The sequence below is a fragment of the Pelodiscus sinensis genome, chromosome 2 (genome assembly GCF_049634645.1).
Source record: "Pelodiscus sinensis isolate JC-2024 chromosome 2, ASM4963464v1, whole genome shotgun sequence".
Classification (NCBI taxonomy): domain Eukaryota; kingdom Metazoa; phylum Chordata; order Testudines; family Trionychidae; genus Pelodiscus; species Pelodiscus sinensis.
In genome coordinates, this window is record NC_134712.1 from 13,152,474 (window position 1) to 13,167,813 (window position 15,340).

The 15,340-nt window shown below is 47.5% G+C and overlaps 1 protein-coding gene across 6 annotated transcripts in view; it reads left to right on the forward strand.

Annotated features, from left to right (window-relative positions):
• Window positions 1-986: 986 nt before the first annotated feature.
• The window catches only part of ST3GAL1 (ST3 beta-galactoside alpha-2,3-sialyltransferase 1), a 152,045-nt gene continuing 137,691 nt past the window's right edge, over window positions 987-15,340 (forward strand). For 2 of the 6 annotated variants that reach the window (XM_006123533.3, XM_006123530.3), the window contains exon 1: window positions 987-1,498. The gene's annotated coding sequence lies outside the window, so the exon portion shown is untranslated. Of the gene's footprint in view, window positions 1,499-1,608; window positions 2,541-15,340 lie in introns of those variants that run through there. The other 4 variants (XM_075920091.1, XM_006123531.3, XM_075920092.1 and 1 more) reach the window with 2 other exon arrangements.

Consider the following 15,340-nt stretch of genomic DNA (forward strand, 5'->3'; position numbering starts at 1 on the left):
GGTGCTTTGGCTCCTAAGTCTCAATGCCAATCAATGCATTTTAGGCTCTTAAGTTGTTTTTGAAAATGGGTGTTAGGCTCCTAAGTGACTTGGGCGCTTTGGAAATCTTTGCCAGTAAGGGTACGTCTAGACTACAGGCTTTTGTTGACAGAAGTTTTGTCGATAGATACTGTCGAGAAACCTTCTGTTGACAAAGAGCATCTAGACTGCATCCAGTTCTGTAGACAATGCAAGCCACTTCGTCGACATGACAGTGTAGACGCAAAGGACAGTGTAGATGCAATAATGCCTGTCGACAGAACTCTCTCGACAAAAGGCATTATTCCTCGTCGAATGAGGTTTACAGCCATTGACAAAACAGCGGAGTTCTGTCGAGGTTGTGTTGACAGAACTCAGCGGCAGTGTAGACGCAGGTATAGTTTTATTGACAAAAGTCCACTTTTGTGGACACACCCTGTAGTCTAGACACACCCTGAGTGGCCAGCTCCTGATATCTAAGTCTCCTAGGTCCCTTTGAAAATCCCAGACCAAACCCTGTTTCCTTAATGACTAGGAAGCTGGGACCTGCCTTGGGGTGCCTCTAAAGGAGAGAGCGGTGGTCAGCAGTTCTCTGTGCAGCAGAAGTGAACGTAAGGGGGTGCGCCCTGGTGGGCAGCTCCGGCGGCAAGAGTCAGCAGGGAGCTCTTGAAAGAGCTGGCGGGGACCCGGCTGCACTAGGACGGTCTCTACAAGAAACGTTAAGTTGCTTTCACCGCCGCCGTGCAGGGAAGGGTGCTGGGGGAGCGAAAGGGGCCAAATTCCGACCTACGCTTCTCTCGGCACTTCATTGCCTGGGCTTCCAGGTGCTGCTGACGTTAATCAGTCTGTGGGTCTGCGCTCCCAAGTCCCGTCTGCCTCCCGGCGGCTGCGGGCTTGGCTAGCCCCTGGAAGCGCTCCCGACTCAGACACTCCCTTCAGCGGTCTCTCGCTCTCCGCCTTCTGTCCGGGGCGCTCCTCGGTCCCTGCATCCCCTCCTTGCTCCTGCCCTGCGGCTCGCCCTCTCCCCCCTTTCGGAGCCTCCCGCTTCCCCGGGCCGCCCCCTCACTCCTCCTCTCAGGCACCCTGGGCCGCCCCTCCACCTCCCTGTCTCTGCCACACGCCGCCCCTCGCCGGGGCCGCCGTGTTTCGCCCTGTCTCTAATCCACGTGGCCCTGGGAGCGCTATATTAGGTGCGCAGGAAGAGCTGGCGAGGAGGCAGCGGCTCGCCGAGGCTCTCCGGGGAAGGGCGCCTAGCTGGCTCCGCTCTCCCACGCGGGAGACGCCTGCTCCTCGGCCGGCTGCTGCCGCTGCCCACTCCCGCTGGAAGGACAAAGGGAGACGCGGAGAGAAGAGGCGGCGGCGAAGGGAGGCGCTGAGGCTCGCGGCGAGCTCCGAGGAACCCGCTTCCCCCCCCCAACCCAGGACCTGAGAGTGGCCGGCTCCAGGAGGATCCCCCCTTCCCTGCTGGTGCGCGTCTCCGGTGAGCCGCTGGGACCCTGCGCCGCGACGGGGGCAGGCAGGGAGCCCGGGGGGAAAGAGGGGGAGAGTTCCGGGGGTGCCGTGGAGAAGGGGGCGCAGCGGCACCCGGGGAACAGAAAGATCCCGGAGCAGGGGACGCGTGGGCAGAGGAGTCCGCTTGGGGCACAGAGAACACGGGGGGTCTAAGCCCTGCAAGGCTGAAGGGGGACGGGAGGTCCCCGGGCTTACTCTGCGCCCCCAGCTCCCCCTACGCTCGCTGGAGCGGCGTGAGCCGCGGGGATGCCCGTTAGCTGCCCGCCTCCCGGGATAGGGACGCGGCGGCGAGCCTGGCTGTCGACACGCCTCTCACCCCGGGGCCAGAGCCGCTGACCCTGCGGGGATCGCGCGTCTCCCTGGGACTTCGCCCGCAGCAGGGGAACCGCTCCGCGCTCCTCCTGCCGGTGTGGGGGCTTGGGACTGGCCCCCTGCTCTCTTCGCCTGCAGACTGGCCGGACACGCAGCTCCGGAGGCCAGGCTGCCGCTCTAGGGGCTCTGGGTTTGATCTCCGCCAGCTGCTCCGTGTCAGCGTGGAAATGGGAGGGAGCGAGAGAGAAAACTCCGCTCCCTCTGGCTTTGCCCTCCGGGGCCTGGAGAGACACGGGGATCTCGCCCCGCACGCCCCTCGCCTCTCCAGCCAGCCAGCCCCGCTGTGCTGCTCGCTTGCGTTGGGTCTTTCCTGAACGTTTGCCGGGGAAGAACTTTGCGTGTGTGTTGCTCCTGGTCTGTGAATCCAGCGGGCGGCTCCCCTCTGCTGGACTAGCCTGGGAATTCCCTTCTCCTGCCCCAAAAGCTTCCTTACAAGACGCCCCCTTTCCGCAGGGAGGGAGCCCGTAGGGAGTTATTCATCCCGCAAGGAAGTTTTGGAAGTGTTGGCAGGTTGAGCTCGGGCCTCTCGCCGGGCAGATGAGTCGCCCTGGCGTCTGCCGATACGGATACATTCACGAAGGGGCTTCTCCTGTCTGTTTGGATGAGCAGCGGCTCTTTCCGGACGCAGCTCGCTTGGGGTAAATTCTGCAGCACCCGCCGCATGGCCGCGACTTAACTTTGGGTTTCAGTGGGAGATTCCTCGGGGAGTGAGAGCAGACTGGGGTTGGGAGGCTTTGAGAACGTGCCAGGGTCTGTCTGGCTTTGCTTCTTTGCTTCCCCGCACCCAGGGAACAAGTAGTTCAAGGTAATCGGATACTTAAAGCGCCCCCTCGCTCAAGAGAGATTCCTACCGCTGCCTCTGCTAACGTGATAGAGATGCAGCCGTGTTAGCCTGGTCTAGCGGAAACAAAATACAGGACTATGTAGCACTTTAAAGACTAACAAGATGGTTTATTAGGTGATGAGCTTTCGTGGGCCAGACCCACTTCCTCAGATCAATTTGTGGAAGAAAATTGTGAAGAGCATATATACCAAAGGGATACAATAAAAAAAAGTGAACACATATAAATGACGAATCAGATTTAAGAACTGAGGAGGAGTGAGGGGAGACGTGTCTGTGAGGTAATGACATTAGGGGTGATAATGGGAGAGCTATCTTTGTAATGGGTGAGATCTTTAAGACCCCTAGGTAAAGTGTCAAATTTAAGCATGAATGATAGTTCTGAGGCTTCTTTTTGAAGTCTGGAGTTAAAATCTCTTTGAAGCAATATGCATGTTTTAAGGTCATTGAGAGATTGGCCAGTCTGGTTAAAATGGCAAGCAACAGTTTTCTCTCTGAGAGAGCCTTGATGTCTGTTTTATGTGCATTGATTCTTTGGCGAAGTGTCTGAGAAGTTTGTCCAATATACATGGCAGACGGACACTTTAGGCACATGATGGCATAAATTATATTTCTGGATGAACAGGAATATGTGTTCTTGATCTTGTAACTGGCATGGTTAGGTCCAATAATGGTGAAATTGCCTGCAAACCGTACTGCCCTGTGTGGGTGGCTAGAGGCATTGCTTAGGAAAAGCTTCTTATTGTGGGGCGGGGTCAGGGGTTGTTTCTCGAAAGTTATGCAGCTGGTGGTCAAATGACTGCATAATCTAGGGTTTGTCGGCCTTAGGTTTATCTTCGGCTGAAAGCTGGTGTACAAATATGAGCAATACTTCGCTACTGAATTTTGGCAAGGGGGGGGGAATGATCAGGCATTTTCCCATTATAAATCACACTATCTTCCTACTCCCTTAGGTTCATAACTCTCACTGAGTTGATTTTTTTTTAAAGTTTTTTCCCCCCCTACGTTACAGACTAACATGGCTCCCACCTCTGAGACTTGTACAGTCAGGGTACTTCTACACAGCAGCATTATTTTGGAGTAACTGACATTATTCCAAAATAAGATAGTGTGTGTCTACACAGCCAGCCTTTATTTTGAAATACTATCGAGTTGGAGGACTTCTCAGTCCAACTCCTGTAACCCTTGTTTCAGGAGGAGTAAGGGAAGTCAAAGGAAGAGTAAGGGAAGTCAAAGGAAGAGTGTTCGTCCTTCCACTTCCTGCTGTGTAGACAGTGCCAAAAGCCGAATTAAGCTTTTGACGTAGCTGGAGTTGCGTATCTTAATTCAACTTTAGCCCTGCCGTGTAGATGTACCCTTAGTTACTGAAGACAGCATTTGCAGACAGGAGGAGTAATATACATTCAGGTCAAAAATACTGGCTCAAATGGTATTCACTTATCCATGGAATTTGGCACATAATTAGTAAGGTGGAGTAAAAAAATAACTCATGTCAAAGGTTTGCAATTCACCTGTTGAGCATGTTTTATTATTCGAGCCAAGATTTTCTCACGGTTATTTTTTGTACGTCAGACAGGTCATGAGCAATAAAGGGAAATTCAAGGAAACCAGTGACTTTTACTAAAAATCTCTGTGACAAAAGGGAAAGCAGGGGAGTCCCCACACCAGGGCAGCTGCAGGGGCCCTGGCTCAGAGCTTAAGGGGGTCCCCTGCTAGCTGCAGAGGCCAGATGCTGTGGGGTTCTTCTGCTGCCTGTGGTGGCTCTGAGCTCCCCATTCCCCTACTGCCCATGACAGCTGGGAGTTTCCGGGATCCTCCTCTACCTGCCTTTTCTGGCCACTGTAGGGCAATTCTCTAGCTCCCAGCTGTTGTGAGTTGAAGTCACAAAATCTCTGGAAGTCACAGATTCTGTGAGCACCATGACAAAACCATAATATTATTTATTACATGTGTTTGTGAGTCTTTCCTACATTGAGCACGTTCCAAATCTTTAACAAGACCAATTCGAGTGCTGCCTTACATTAAAACAAACATATTTTTACCCTTTATACATATTTTATTCTAATTAACGGAGAGTTATACTTTACGAATGTGTATTCCATTGGTAAAGAATTAGAATACACTAAAATAAATGAAGTATAAAACAGTATCCAGGTGCTAACAAATCTAGCGCCGGTTGAACCGTTCTAGTCCAGAACGCTCTGGTCCAGAAACATCCATTGTCCAGAATGAATTTTGTTAGCCAGATGTCCTTTTTTCATGGATATGGGCAAGTTTATTGCAATCCCATAAAGTTTGCTTACAGCCACTAGTTCTAGTTCTGTCGTCTGTGCTATTATTTAGCTCGAACGGTATGTCTACACAGCAAAGTTATTTCAAAATAGCTTTACCGGTGTCTACACAGCCAAACCGCTATTTCGAAATTAAATCGAAATAGCAGAGGGCTTATTTCAAAATTGGTAAACCTCATTCCATGAGGAATAGCACCAATTTCAAAATTGCTATTTCGAAATAAGTGTTGTGTAGACTCTTATTTCGAAATAGGGAGCCTCCAGCCCTTCTAAGGGTGCCCTGGTGGCCACTCTGGGCACAACCAAGAAAACTCCTCTCCCTCCCCCTCTCCCCAGAGCCCTTAAAGGGGTAGACTCTGGCCACAGTGCCTGTGCCAGCTCCAAGCCTGCCAGCCCAGAGCCAGCTGTCACTGCACCTGACCCAATGGCCTCAGGACGAGCCAGGCAGCCAGCCCTCCACCGCTCTCCAGGACCAGTCTGCCAGCTCCTAGCAGCCTGCCAGGGGCCAGAAAAAGTGGGCACCTTCCTGGTCCAGAGTGGAGATCAGGGACCTAATTCAGGTTTGCGGGGATGCCTCCAACGTCCATGATCTCCGTACCAAATCAAGGAACGCAACTGTCTGCAGGCCACCAAAGGCCACATGCGAACCCAGGAACAGATTCTCATGAAAATAAAGGAGCTGTGGCAGGCATATGCCAGGGCCACAGGGGGCAGTTCCCAACCCCTGTCCCTATTTTGATGCTGTGGACTGCATCCTGGGGGGCAACCCTGGGGCAGAGCTTGCTGCCTTCTGCTGCTCCAGTCCCTGCTGCCTCCCCAGCTACCACTCCTCTCACTTCTTCTCCCTCTCCTCCTTCTTCCTCCCCACGCCCCCAGGGATGCCGAGGCCCCTGCATCCACGGTGCTGGGAGACAGTTGGGCTGGCAAGACCTGAGCCCTGAGCTTCTCCTCCCCCTTCCTCTCCTTGCCTTCTCCTGCCAGCTCCCTCCTCCTAGGTTTCCCTCTCCCCTCTCCCACCCTTCCTCCTCCCTCTCCCACCTTCTTTCCCCAGTCTCACCTCAGTTTCATTTCCCCCCCCCCCCCCCGCCCGAATTTGGCTCAATAAAGAGGCTTTGTTGTAATGAACACATGTCTTTTATTGTACAGCAGGAAGCGGGGTTAGGGAGTGGTAAGTGGAAGGACATGAGGGAGGAATGAGTCATAAGCCCCCAGTGGGGCACACCAAGGAAACTGTTTCTGCCTACAGAATGTGCTGCCAGGCTCACAGCAACACGTCCAGAAGAAGCACCAGACTGCCCAGGGGCGGCTCCGGCTCCATGCTGCAGAGTGCTGTGGTGTCCTAAGTGAGGGCAACCAGAGAATGCAGAGAAAAAAATGTGGTGTTGTCCCTTAGCGAGGTAGGCAAGCAAGCAGGGAAAGCTGAGAACTGGCTGTCCGGGGAGGTCCCTTAAGCACAGGTCTCTGATACCTTGTGTGGCTGCTGCCTAAGGCTAACTCCTGACCTGATGCCCTGCCAGAACCAGCCTTAAATGCGATTCAGGGTCCTATCAGTGTGGACGCTCTATTTCGAAATAGCAAAACGCTATTTTGAAATGCATTTCAAAAGTCTAGATGCATTATTTTGAAATAACTATTTCAAAACAAGATATTTCGAAATAATGCTGTAGTGTAGACATATCCTAATTTACCCTTAGCTTTCCTCTAACAGCCCTGTAAGTAGTGGAAGCATTGGGAATGTTGCTAGAGAAGATGGATGTCCCATGATCCTGAAAATTCTCTGGTTTAGAACTGGTCAGGTCCTGAGAATGAAGGACTAGAGAGGTTCAACCTGTATTAGTACTGCACTGCAGGATGTTTGGTTTCTTGAAGTGCTTTAGTACAGTGTTTCTCAACCTTTTTTTTTTTAAATAAAGTACCCCTTTTTAAAGAAAAAAATAAGTACCCCCAGTACCTACAGTTTTAAGACACACACATTTTTTTCTACCAGTGCAACACATTTATTTAAAGAACTTAATAGTAGCTGGGCGGGCGATGACATTTTTGGGTGTAAAAAGTACAAAAATAATAAAGCGCTGTAAAGCTTAAAAATATAGCTTTCTCCAAAGTTCAGTTGCCGACATTACCCCCCCCCCCCCCCCCAACTTCTCTCGAGTACCCATGAAGGTACTTGTACCATTGGTTAAGAAACATTGCTTTAGTGTACATAGATAAAGTTTTTCTATACAAAAGGTTATCTTGTGACACTACATGTCACTATAGGCAGTGCAAGGCATACACCCCAGCCACTAAACATACACTTGCCACTAAAACTATACTGAACATAATTTAATCCTTTTCATGATTCAGAAGGCACTGCAGGATCTTGCAGTGCCTCTGGGTCATTATCAACATCAGTTGTTGTACAAGGTGCAGGAGATTAGGCTGAATTTGTATTAACCCTATGACGCTGCTTTTTTGGTTAAATCCCTAATTTCAGCTGGCTTACTTTGCTTTTATGAAAGAGGCATAAGACAAGTGCAGAATATCTAGTTGTATACTGCCCAGCACACTACTATATTGAAGATTTGTATTGGGAGATATAAAAATTCTAGTTAATTGAACTTTCTGGTTAATTGAGTCCTGGATAATATTGCTTTTACTGTATATTGCTTACTTCCCACCCTCAGTTTGCTTAATTTACCCTGGGCACTACAGCTGGATAACTGCTATGCCTTGGTTTTCTTACTGTATTTAAAAAACAAACAAACAAACAAGTTTGTTAGCTTCAGTGAAGACAAACTGGCTCTGTGGCAAAGTTACTCTGGAATAACATGGGGTGTGAATTTACAGCATTGTAGCTATTTGGAATGTTGTTTCTTATTCTGCAATAAGAGTGTCCCCATGGGGAGTGACTATGGTCATCTTCCCCTTGTAGACAAACCCAAAGCCATAGCTAGTTTTTACTGGGAGGTAAACTTGGCCATGACTGTGGAAGCTACCTCAAGGTAAAGTTTTTACAATGAAAACTATCACAGGTTAGTTAACACAGTGGTAAATACAAAACACCTTTTTCAGTGAAGACCAGTCTCAATCTACACACCTGGTGAAACCCTGCATAAAGAAGTACCAGTTAAAAACTAAAAGTGCATCTACACTTCACCATAACTCAAACTAAGTTGTGCAATTTGTATAGCTCAAATTGTGTATCTTATTTCAATGCTATTTCAAAATAGCTTATTTTGTCATAAATTTCCAAATAACCCGCTATTCCAAAACATCCCTTATTCCTCATAGAATGAGGTTTACAGGGACGTCGGAATACCAACCCCGAAATAAAGGGCTTGCTGTTAAGACACAGAATAGTTATTTCAGGATTCTCCAGTATCCCGAAATAACATTGCAGTGTAGACATACCCACACAGTCCCCCCTCCATCTGAATCAATTTTTTTACCTTGCTGTTCCCTGTAGCTTGTAAAACTCAGAGAGATTAGAGCAGGAAAATACAGTTTTTAGGTCTGTGCAGTTTGTGCTTTTGACAACATTTGGTACTCAGCCAATGTAACTGCTTTCCCTGTACAGTAAGTTGTCCCGACTGTCTGTATGGTTTTCCTTGTGCACCAACAGGGGATAAGAAGACTTAATGTTATTACCGCAGAAATTGGTAGGGGGACTTGAGGGGTCCAGTGTTGGTGACTGAAACTACTTTAAAGTATTTTTTTAATTAAAATGACTAAGTTCCAGTTCTTTTATTTTTCCTTTCACTTACTACAGTGAAAATCAGGAGGAAGTAATTGAAGTTAGCAAATATTTCTAAAAAACTTGTATAAAGGAGAAAAGAAAATAAGACTGCTAGTTCTAGGGTAGCATAGATGGAATCTCAGTCTAGCAGCAGTTAGTAAGGCACTCTGGGATAAAAGTTGCTACATAAGCATGTGATTAGTTGCATTTAGTAACATTTATTTTTCCTGTGTTTTTTTTTTGGGTAGGTCATTTTTGGATATACTGGATTTCAAATAGTAATTCTAAAAACTGTGCTTAAGTAGAAATCTTTCCCTTAACGGTAAGAAAATAGCAAAGTTCACCTCTATTGCAAACATTTAAAATGCTGTTAACATTGCTACTTGCTGGAGTCTTCGATAAGTCTGTTTGGTGAGGTACAGATATGGGTCCCTCCTCAGTTTTGTATAAAATTGTTTGTGTTTTACTCTTTATGTCCTCACTGGGTATTGGGGAAATCTTTCTTTTGACCAAATCTTACGTCCATTTGCTCCTCTCTGCATCTACTAATAGGAAGAAATGTAGGAAACTTTATACCAGGACTCACTCCTGGATAGACTGTAGGACAGAAGGTAGATGGAGCCAATGTAACCAAAATGTAAAAAGCAGCGTGTCAGCACAGACAAAGCAAAAGCAAGAGGGAAATTTTGGCATCTGGCTTTTTTTCAATGGATATTTTGCCTGCTTTAGCCCAAACTTTTTTAAAAATCTATTTTTATTAAGTATCTGACAACTCATACTCTAAGAGCATCCTAAAATATCAAGATTGTTATTTAAGAGGTTCTTTTCTCAGTTAGCAAAATACAATGAATCCTGCAATAAAGAATAAGTAGCTTTAAATGAGTTCATCTTCACTTTTGCTTTAAAACTATTAACAGGACTAAGGAAAAAGGAAGTGCAAAGTGAATAGTCTTGGTGCCTGGTAGGATGCGCTTAATTTAAATGTTGTTTTCTTTATGCTATCAACAAATGGCCCTGAGGTACATCCTGGGCTCTTTAGGCCTACTCTACACTAACCCCCATTGTCAATCTAATTTAAGTCACAAATAGTGTAGCTGAAGTTGCCTTACCGCACACAAGATGTCATGCTAAGATCAATGGGGGGGGGGGGGGCAGCTCTCCCATTGAAACCAGCTACTCTTTTCATCCTAGTGGAGTATCAGTGTCAACAGGAGAGCACTTGGAGATTGATTTTTAGTACAGCAGATGCAATAAATCAACAGCTGGTAGTTTGATTGTGGCAGCGTTGATCCCCAGCATAGTGGAGACAATCCCTTACTTGAAAAACTCACAAGAATTTGTGATTTTTTTTGTTTGTTTTTGTTTTGTGGAAAAGTTCCTATAGGACCCAGTGCTTTCTTCTCTACTCCACAATTTGATAGACAATATGGACCAAACTCAGAACTGATTTAATCATTTGATTTGCACCCGTTTACATACATGTAGCCCCAAATCCCGGAGAGGACAGCTTATTGCAAAAGAAAAGCATCAGTGTTTTCTTCCAACTTGGGATACATTGATCTGTACTGAAAAATGAACAGATGCATCATACATTCCATTTCTTAATGTGATAAGAGATTTATCTTCCCTTCTTTGAGGCATATTTATCTATATGACTTTAAAACTTTGAACCCTACCTGTGTCTGTGGTCTAGATGCTAAGTCACAAAGTGATAAGATGGAGTTGGAACTCCCAACCCTATTGAGATTAGACACCTCAGCTAAGACCTCAGAATGGAATCAATAGTGTATTTAGATACAGCCTTTTAATTTAGGCATTGCTGTCAGAAACCTACAAACCTGCTTAGCAACTGACTTGTTAGACAGGACAAGTAATTTTCTTCATATACGTTCTTATAATGTGCTCCTCATTGCAGTCTGAGTGCTTTCTAGTAATGCATTAAGCAACATCAGCCACGTTTGTTCTCTCCCAGTGGGAGAAGTAAAGTGTGCAGTGAAGTGTGTTTTTTTTTTTTAATTCCCAAACAGTGTATACTTATGCAAGCTGCTGTATGTTCGTTAGAAAAAGCAACATCAATGACATAAGCTGTGCACTTGGAGCAGAAGGTTCCTTGGTTCCTGTGGGTATTGCCATAAGAATGTCCTTTTGGTATTTTGATGGGCCACATAAGACTTTTCAAATATATTTTTCTGTCCAACAAAACTTGGGCTTGCATTTGCCATGATCTATATCCAAATGCAAACAAAGGAATTACTCTAGTGTAATTATTCACCGTGTACTTGAATTCCCTTGACTAAAGGAGAAATTGCACAGCAAAGTCAAAGTCTGGAAAGCAACGAGGCTACTTGTTACAAATCGGCTTATGCTATGTGGGTTTAATGAGAAATCAAGAAAAAACTTCCAGTTAAGGCACTGGACTTGGCCTTGGGAGATCTGGATTTAATCCATAGATTGACCACAGACTTTAATTGGCTTGCTTAGTTGCACAATCTCGCTAGGCAGTGATAAGACCCATAGCATGGCTGTTGCAGGCTTGTGTCAGCTGACTTGGGCTCAGGGGGTTCAGGGTGGGGGACTATACAATTTGTAGTGTTGAAATCTGGGCTCAGGCTAGAGCCAGGCTGCGGGAGAAGGTCCTGAGCCCAAACATCTATACTACTATTTTGAGATAAGCTGCAGCAGTTTGGGGCTAATCTCTGAGGCTTGATGCTGTGCGTTTCTTATCCCATTGCAAACGTGCCCACAGTGTCAGTTCCCCAGTTGTAAATCTAGCATGATAATACTTCTGTTTTGATGGTAAGGTCTTTAGAACAGGATGTGTTTCTTGATATGTGTTCATTGTGCATTGAAGCCCCAGAATCCAAGCTTTCTCATGGACACTTGCTATCTTTTCATCTTTTCTATCCCCTTTGGTACCCCTCCTTTTTTTTTTTAATGCCCAAAATTACCTGTGCCCAGTTTATAGAATCATAGGGTTGGAAAAGATCTTAGGAGGTTGAGTCCAACCCCTGCTAAAAGCAGGGCCCATCCCACCTAAATATCCCAGCCAGGGCTTTGTCAGGCTGAGATGGAAATTCTACCTCTTCCGTAGGTAACCCATTCCAGTGCTTCACCACCCTCCTAGTGAAAGGGATATTAGGGAAAAAACCTAACCTAAGACCTCTCCCACTGCAACTTTAGACCACTGCTCCTCATTCTGCCATCTGTCACCACTGAGAACAGCCTCTCTCCAACCTCTTTGGAACCTCCCCTTCAGGTAGTTCAAGGCTGTTATCAAATCCCCCTCGCTCTGCTCTTCTGTAGTCTAAATAAGCCCAAATCCCTCAGTCTTTCCTCGTAAGTCATGTGCTCCAGCCCCCTAATTTTTTGTTGCCCTTGACTGGACTCTCGCCCGTGTGTCCACATCCCTTCTGTAATGGGGGGTAGGCAAAATTGGCTACAATACTCCAGATATGGCCTCACCAATGCCGAATAAATGGGAATAATCAGTTCCCTAGATCTGCTGGCAGTGCTCCTACTACTGCACCTCAATATGCCATTAGCCTTCTTGGCTACAAGAGCTCATTGCTGATTCATATCCAGCTTCTCATCCATTGTAATCCCCAGGTCCTTTTCTGCAGAATTGCTGCTTAGCCAGTTGGCCCCCAGCCTGTAACAGTACTTGGGATTCTTCTGTCCTAAGTTTAGGACTCTGCACTTGTCCTTGTTGACCCTCATCAGATTTCTTTTTGACTAAATCCTCCAACTGTCTCATCACTCTGGACCCTATCCCTACCCTCCAGTGTAACTATCTCTTCCCCCTAGCTCAGTGGTCCCCAACCATTTGGGGTTGCTGGGCGCCAGGGGCCGTGGCCGTTTGCCCGCCGGGCACGGCGGGACCCCCCGAACGGGCCCCCCCCATAGTCGCATTCCCGGGGCCGGCGCTGGCGCTCTCTTCCCCCTCTCCCCCAAGTGCCACGCGCCCGGGGCCGGCGCTGGCGCTCTCCCACAAGCGCCGCGCACCTGGGGCCGGCGCTGGCGCTCTCTCCTCCCCCTCCCCTATGCACCGCGGGGGGTCAATCCGCGGCGCCCCCGGGGCCGGCGCTCACCGTGCGCCACGCGCCCGGGGCCGACTCCGGCACCACGCATGTGCCCGGGGCCAGGCCAGCCCTGAGCACTTGGCGGGTGCAGACAAATGCATGGCGCCTGCGGGCACCGTGTTGGGGACCACGGCCCTAGCTTAATGTCATCTGCAGACTTGTTGAGGGTGCAACCCATCCCTTCAAACAGGTCATTAATAAATTCAAGTTGTGGATGAGGTGTCAATATTCCCCAGCCCCCCCATACCATTTGCAACATGTGCAAATTACCACAAGGTAGAAACTAGAAAATTCCTGCCCGTTGTGACAAATTGTGCTTTATGGCCAACTTAAGAAGCGCCCGCAACATGGGAAGGTCAAAGCTTTGTATAGCAACAAGGTCAAGTAAGGCCTCCAGAAACTCAAGCATTCCTCTGACATCTGGGTGAATCCCGCCCACTATTGCTCAGCTTGGAGAAGCTAGGTTAAGACCAGTGCAGTCACCACAGAGAAACCAGGCTGAGGCCTGCAGGTAAGTCAGGAAGCAAAGTGAGCTCCAATCTCCATCTGGTGAGTGGACCTGTAGGAATTGAGGGGAGGTTTGATAGTCGCACATCAGGTTCTTTTCCCAGGCTGTTGCTTAGCACCCTAATGGACCGAATCTGTTGGAGTACTCCTTCCCTGTTGAGTGTACACCCACTGATTTATATGGGAGTGTAGCACAAGTAAAAACAACAGAATTTGCCCTGATGGAGCTGTAATGTGTCTGCTTTCAGTCAAGTGCACTATTAATGGTTTTGGGAGGGCCCGCTAATCTTAAGAGTAATTGAATTTTGTCTAATTTGAACTCCGCCCCTGAGTAAAACTGACTGGGACCAAAGATTAAACAGGAAAAATGGTCTTGTAAAAACACTAAATTAGGCCTGGCTTCAATTCCTGGCTCTTCCCCGTTTGTGTCCTTGGGCAAGTCATTTAATTGGCTTCCATTCTCTTCTCTCACAATAAAGTGTGGAACCTAATATCTCCTTTGTGGTCAGTATAGTAGGCTGTAAAAACTTTTGGAGAGAAATTCTCTCATTGCTTCTTTGTGCTCAGTTATTCTGTAAAGCAGGGGTCTCAGATGCATGGCCTGTGGGTCCATCTCCAGCCCAAGCGGTTCCACAACATGTGGGTCCCTGCAGCCTGGGGGTGTGTTTAGTTACCCTTCTTCCCTCAAACCCAATACCCCTGCTCCACCTCTCCCACCATTGCACCTCTTTGCTCAAGCCCCATTCCCCATGGGACGTGCCCTCGGGTTTTACCAGGGGGATACGGCACAGGTCAGCAGCAGGGATCAGCTCTCTCGTGTTCACCACGGTGGCAGGAGCTATAGGGAAGTGAAGGGACACAGTAGCCTCTGCTCTGTTCCCATCTTCTGAGGCCAGCTCAAGCCCTCTGCTTCACCGGGGATGTGCCAGCAGCGTAAAGAAGCTAGCAGCCAGAAGTCACTCTAGCCCTGCTGTACTGGCAGTGATGGTGGCAAGCAACAGAGGATGTGGGGGTTAATTGCCTGGTGGGGCTGAGGGACACATGGGGGGGTGGAGTGCACAGTAGGCAGACAGGGCCAGGAAAAGTGTGTGTATGTGTAAAGGGCAGGGGAGAATGCAGAGACCCCCCCCATACCCTTGAGTCCTGCCAGAGGGGGTGCCCACTGGTCCGTTAGGAGAACTGAGGTAAATCCAGTTTGAGTTCCCCTGCTGTAAAATTACAGTTTAAAAAACTGACAAGAAGAATGGGTCCCTGATATTAGGAGTGGAGCGGGGAGGGAGGCTCTACGCAGCACCTTAATAAGAAGAAAATGTAGTTACTGGCTTTTCAACACACTGTACAGTGTTTACAGAGACTGTGATAGGAGCTGTTGTGTGGCGTACCTGTCCACAATAGAAAAAGTCTCTGTGCCCATTCTCATCACCATGGGGCTGTCACTTAAAGAAATGGTCCCCTGCAGCTGCAACTCAATGTAAAGGCTTTCTCGTCCGGTGGCAGTGATACTCATGTACTCCTAAAATGCTGAGTGCCTTTGCTCATTATTCTACACTCCAGGCATTCAGTCCTAAGCTGTACTGAGCTGAGCCAGTGGAATAGTGAGGAACAGAATGTATCCAAATCAGTGTTGACATCAAATTTATTTTTAAATTAAATTGGATTTTTTAAATTTCTAATTTATATTCAAAAAGAACAAAAATTAAACCTGTTTAAAATGAAATCTAAATTTAGTACAAACTTCATTAAGGCCTATGCTTATTATAATATCTTAAATCATTGAAATAAATCCACGAGTCTTTATCACAACTTTTGAAATGGGGAGGGGGACAACTAACTTTTTTGTCAAGCTTTACTTAAGATGACTTATTGCGCCATATCTATAATGTAGGTGATTGTATCATTTTCAGGAGACTTAAGCAAGTAGGAATTTAAACTCCAGTTGCTTTCACTAAAGCATATTTGATTATTTTTCTCTTCCTGGCCTGAAATAGTCAGATTAATAAAG